Below are 6,571 nucleotides of genomic sequence, written 5' to 3' on the forward strand. Positions count from 1 at the left end.
CATTTAGCCGTCACTTGTAAGGTCAAGATGGGTGACGCTGAGGTTTGTGGCTCCGAATGTGATAAGGCGGGCTACAGCGAAAAGAATCACCCCACCGGTTTCCCCGAGTGTCCGATACTTCTAGGAAAGGTGGCGCGGCTCAGGGCGCGCACCCGCTACGGCGACCCGAGGTAAAGGGAGTGCCGTGGGGCCGGGGGGCGCGGGGATGGGGACGCATCAGACATCAGGCGAGCGTCGCGGAAGCACCCGCTCGATCGTTGGTGCGCGGCCGCCGGCGGAAACCTGCATCATGCACCTAAATCTCGACCACGCCAGGCGCGCGCTGGCGGCCGTGACGCAGCGGATGGACGAGGCCGACATATCTATTGCGGCGATTAACGATCCGCCATGCGCAAAGAGGGCGAGGCCACAGCTACCGCCAGACTTCTCATATTTCGGGGAAGAGGAGGAACCCCTGAGCGCCATCTTCGTCCGTCGGCCACATTTCGACGTGTTCCCCGTGTATGTGTCTCGGCGAGTGGTCGCGGTGAGGTGCTCCACAAAGGACCGCGAATGGCTGCTGGTCGCCGCGTATGCGCCGCCGCACGTCTCCATAGAGCCCACGTTAGACGAGCTATCGGACTGTCTTGAAGAAGGGAAGGCACCTGAGGTCTTGGTAATGGGTGATCTCAATGCAAAACACGCCATGTGGGGGCCGAGGGCCAACGATGACCGCGGCTCTCGCCTGATTGAATTTGCGGCAGCGCACGGTTTGGTAGTTCTGAACACGCGGCGTCCCCACCTACCTACTCAACCCTCTACACCGACAGTTGGATCGATGTAACCCTCGCGTCTCCTGCGCTTGTCCGACGAGGCTACAGGTGGAGTGTGTCGTCGGACGAAACGTTTTCGGAACATAAGGCCATCGACCTGATACTGCATAGTGACACCGTGCGCGGCAAACGCCTCACGAAGTGCGGCCGCCTGCGTGGCGGAGTTACGAGAGGTTCCTTGGTTCCGGCGGGCGGCCGGCGCGGACATCCGTTCGCCGCGGGCGCTCGACGCGCTGTTGGAGAAAATGTATACCATCATTGATCAAACTAGCACCAAACATCTTCGGCCGGTCGTCCCGCATAAACCGGGCAGAAGCTGGTGGACCCCAGAGCTGCAGCTAGAGAAGCGTCGAACGCGGGCCCTCCGGCGCCGATTTCAGCGTTGCCGGGATGACGCCCTTCGACCACTCCATCGTCAGATGTACAGCGAGGCGCTGGCGAAATTCCGCCGCCGCATAGAACGCGCTAAAGAACAAGACGCGAGCGAGCGATGCGCCGACTGTAGCCGCAAGTCGCTGTTTTCTGCACCTTTCCGGGCGGCGTTTGGCAGAGCTCACGGGCGGGCGCTTTTGCCGCCGCTTAAACAACCAGAGGGCGGCTGCACGGACAGTGTTCTGCATTCCGCGGAACTTCTGTTGAGCACGTTGATAGCGCGGGACGATGACGCCACGGACCTGCCCGTGCACAAGGAGATTCGCGCCCAGAACGCGCAGCCCTACGTGTCGCACGTGCAGGACTGCAGCTTTACTGCGCGAGAGGTCGACGCAACATTAGAAAAATTGGTCCTCGGATCGGCGCCGGGCCCGGACGACCTGACGGCGGACACGGTGATCGCGCTCTGTACATCCCAACATCCCATCGCCGTTTTGTGCTCAACATCTTTAATGCGGCGCTCGCTCTCGGCTACTTCCCCAGGACGTGGAGGAGGGGCAGAGGGATATTCATCGCTAAACCTGGCAAGCCACCCGATACGCCGCAAGCTTACCGGCCAATCTGCATGACATCAATCCTTGGGAAGGTGTTGGAACGGCTGATGTATGGACGCCTCTATCACTTTTTGCTCACGGGGCATCACATCCACCCGCATCAGTATGGATTTACGCATGGCAGAAGTGCGGTTATGGCGCTCCAGTCCCTGTGTGAATTCATCAGCGAACACAGGGCGAGGGGAACGCCGGTTACGCTGGTCTCCCTCGACTTTCAGGGAGCCTTTGATAGCGTGTGGCACCCCTTCGTATTGAGCTATTTCAGGGAGCGCCGCTGCCCCAGCAACCTCCTCGGGCTCCTGAAAACATTTCTCTGCGACCGCTCGGTGTACTTCGAATGTTTTTCGGGTGTCGTGAGTACGGCGGCTACCTTGGGAAGCCCACAGGGATCGCCCCTCTCCCCCTTGTTATGGAATGTTGTTATTGACGGCTTGCTGAGGCTGGACATGCCGGAGGGCGTCCGAGTCCAGGCGTAGGCAGATGACACAATTGTTTTAATCCCCGGGCTCAACCGCCTCGACACCATGGCGAGAGCCGCAGCCGCTCTGACCTCTATAAAGAAGTGGACGTGTCTAACTAGAGTCCGCCTCAACCACGACAAGACTGACTGTGTTTTATTTTCATTCGGTAAAGGCGGGATGGAAAAAAGTAAGCCCACAATCAAAATCGATAGCAACAAGAAAGGCCTTTCGTTCAAGAATTCCATCAAGATACTCGGCGTCGTGATAGACAGAAGATTATCGTTCTTCGACCACGCCGAGTATTTGCAACGAAAGGCCGAAACACTTGCGATGAAGTCAGTCACGTTCATCCGACTGCACGCGACCCTCGATTCCAGGGTCCGACGGCAGTTGTACCGTCAGGTTTTACTGCCGGCAGTGACATACGCTTCACCTGTGTGGTGGAGCGCGTCACCAGACTGCAGGCTCCGAGCGCGGATTAAGACGGTGCAGCGGACGTTACTACTGACGCTTACGGGCGCCTACCGCACCACGCGCACGGAGGCGCTGCAGGTGCTTCTTGATCAGCCGCCTCTTGATTTAGAACTTGACCGCCTCAACGCGGAATTTGACCTCTTTCAAAGACGTCGCACGGTCACTTACGGCGGCCATACTTACACACCAGCAGACGTGCTATATCCGCGCGAGTGCTGGCGAGAACACCCGTCAGAGGCGCGGGGCTTCGGCTACGTGCGTCTACACGAGAGCGAGGCGCCCAGGGCTTCCACTCGCCCGGGCACGCACGTTTTCACGGACGGATCCTTCACCTCTAGATCCGCCGGGGCCGCGGTCGTGGTATTGACGCCACGTGATGACATCCTTGCCGTGCTGCGGTATCGACTGAGCGTGGCATCAAGTGCATATTGCGCCGAGGTGCTTGCTTTTAAGGAGGCGCTGTCTTACGTCTACTCGCACGCTCACACGCCGCCCTATTGCATTTATTCTGACAGTCTATCGTTGATCACGACGTCAGAATCGATGCCATTAAGAAGCTTCTTTGCCACCTGGAGCAGCGCGCCCCGTTCTTCCTGCATTACGTCCCTGCCCACAAGGGCGTATTTGGAAACGAGCTGGCAGATATGGCGGCGAGCGCGGCGGCGACTCGCGGAATCACGAGGCACACGCAGATTTCTTTCCGCGCCGTCCGTGCCTCATTCCACGCAGACATGATGGCGCAATGGAACACCCGATGGTCAACGTCCCACACTGACACTGCACTGTACCGCTGGGTTCCGACGACACACAAGATCCCGCGCTTCTTTCCGCCATCGCGCCAGTTGGCCACGCTGTTGACGGGGCACGGACGATTTCCGTTCTACTTCGCACGATTTGGTCTGCAACACGACAAGACGTGTCCCTGCGGGAAGATGTGCGAAAACACCGCCCACTTCCTCAATGATTGCGACATAACTCGGGAAGTGGCCGCTGAATTGAAGGAACATGCGTCGCATCACATCACGTCACAAATGTACCCCTCGCTGCTAGGGAGCGCAAGAGCGCGAGCATTATTAACGCAGATGGTTGACCTCATCAGTGCCAGTTTGCCAGACGTTGCACGACGCTGAAAGTGGACTGTCCGTCTCATCGCGACGCTCATGAGCTGGCGCGCGGCGCTCCTCGCTCCTCGTTCATCTGGCTGCGCGGCTGGTGTCGGGACGCGCCGTGGCCGGTGACACCCGCTCATTCGCTAGACGCTGCCGCTCATTTACTGCGGAACGCCTTATCACTGTTATAGTGCCACCGATTGATTCCGCCACTGTGCGGCCGCTGTCGGGGCGCGCCACAGGCGTTGACAGTCGCACATTAGCCTGTCGGAACCGCTCATACACTGGGGAACGCCTCCTTAACTGTCGTGGTGCGGCCGATTGGCTCCGCCGCAGCGCGGCTGATGTCGGGCCGCGTCGCGGGTGATGACAACTGCTCATTCGCTCGACTCAGTCGCTCATGTTCTGCGCAACGCCTCCTTCGCTGTCATGACGTGGCGGTGGCGCTTCCGGACCTCGGGGGCCGGAAGGAGAGGCGGGTGCGGGAGCTCGAGCAGGAGGTCCTCGCCTCCTGCACCCTGCCGGCGAACCGGGTCTCCGTGGAGGCGCGGAAATTCTTCATGACCAAGGTGTTCGACATGGTCGCCCTCTGTTCGGACCTGAGGGCGGAGGCGCCCACGGAGCGCGGCGCGGCCCTCGCGTTGCAGGGCCAACTTGTCGAGGCGCGCAGAGAGGCCGCCGAGCTGCAACGATGCCTCGTGGCCGCGGAGAGCCGGTTGGAGGGTCCCGCGGTTGCGGCGACTGGCCCTGGGTTTGCCGGTCGCGGTCGTGCTGCGCCTGCGGGCGGGATCGCCGTGCCGTCGGGCGCTGGCGGCTCGGTGGGCACGCCCGCCGGCCGCATGGATTACGTGGCCGCGTTGAAGGCGGGCCTCGAGCCCGCTGCCGGCGCGGCCCGCGGCGGACCCGGTGGTGCTGCGGTGTGGAGCGCCGAGGCGGTGGGCCCCGGCGCGCCGCACAAGCACGTCGCTTTCCTAACGCCGGTGGCGACGACCGCGACGCCTGCGAGAGACGTGCTCCGCCTCGTGAAAACGAACGTGAACCCACACGCCAAGGACATAAGAGACGTGACGCTCCGCCATCCGAGGTACGGGCTGACCGTATTTACGGACAACCGCAAATGGATAGACAACCTCGAACAAGCGATAACCGCGAACTCGGTCACGCGCGCGTCTATCATGCGTGTCGCGCAACAACGTAATCCCTGCACAAAGTTCTCGGGAATAGATCCCGACATAGGCCCCGACGAATTCCTCCGCACGTTGAACGAGCGCAATCAGGGTCTCGACCTTGACCTCGACAAATGCAAGGTCCGGGTAACGTTCGGAGAGAGGGCGGGCACGCGCTCGTACGTGGCCGAAGTCGACCCGGAAGGCCTCAAGAAAATCATGTCGCGACCGCGGCTGTCGGTAGGGTGGACGTCAGTGCGCGCTAAAGAAGATCTGCACGTGCCCAAGTGCACTTCCTGCGCGACGTACGGGCACGGGCGCATGACGTGCCCTCACAGGGCGGACCTGGCAAAGGCGCGATGCATGAAATGCGGCGGCAATCACCTGGCTGTGACTTGCAAAGTGAAGATGGGCGACGCCGAAGTGCGCTGCTCTGAGTGCGACAGGATGGGAGACAGCGACACTGGACAGTGCGACAGCGGGCATTCGGGGAATCCCCGAATGCCCGGTGCTCGTGGACAAGGTGGCTCGCCTCAGGGCGCGCACCCACTACGGCTAACCGAACTAGAAGGAGCGCCGCGGGGCGGGGGGGGGAGAGGACGGAGGCGCGTCCGAGAACCGCCGAGCGTCGCGGGAACGCCCGCTCGGTCGATGAAACGCAGCGACCGGTGGAGACCAACATAATGCTACCCAACTTAGACCACGCAAAGCGCGCGCTGGCGGCCGCGACGCGTCGGATGGAGGAGATCGGCATGTCCATCGCGGCAATCAACGACCCGCCGTGCACGAAGAGGGCGAGGCCGCAACTGCCGCCGGACTACACGTATTTCGGAGAAGAGGAGCCCCTGAGCGCCGTCTTGGTCCGCCGACCGGATTTCGACGTGTTACCCGTTTGCGTGTCCCGACGAGTGGTTGCGGTGCGGTGCACCAAACGGGACCGCGAGTGGTTGCTGGTCGCTGCGTACGCGCCGCCGCACGTCTCGATTGAACCCACTTTGGCCGAGATCTCGGCGTGTCTGGACGGAGAAAGGACACCTGAAGTCTTGGTCATGGGCGACTTGAACGCAAAGCACGCCATGTGGGGGCCGAGGGCCAACGACAACCGCGGCTCTCGCATGATCGAGTTTGCGGCGGCGCGCGGGTTGGCGGTGCTGAACGACGCGGCGTCCCCCCCCCCCCACCTACTCTAACGTATACAGGGACAGCTGGATAGATGTGACGCTGGCGACCCCCGAGCTCGTCCGACGAGGGTACAAGTGGCGCGTGTCGCCGGACGAGACGTTTTCTGAGCACAGGGCTATCGACCTGGTGCTGCACAGTGACAACGTACGCGGAAGACGTCTTACGAAGTGCGGCAGACTGAACTTCGTCGCGGAGTTGAGAGAGCTCCAGTGGTTCGAGCGGGCGGCCGGCGCAGACATCCGGTCGACGCGGGCACTCGATACGCTGCTGGATAAAATGTATGAGATAATTGACACAACGCGCAACAAACACCTTCGGCCGGTCCTCCCGCACAAGCCGGGAAAGAGTTGGAAAGAGTTGGTGGAGTAGAACGCGTGCCCT

This window comes from Dermacentor variabilis, chromosome 11 (genome assembly GCF_050947875.1).
Source record: "Dermacentor variabilis isolate Ectoservices chromosome 11, ASM5094787v1, whole genome shotgun sequence".
Lineage (NCBI taxonomy): Eukaryota > Metazoa > Arthropoda > Arachnida > Ixodida > Ixodidae > Dermacentor > Dermacentor variabilis.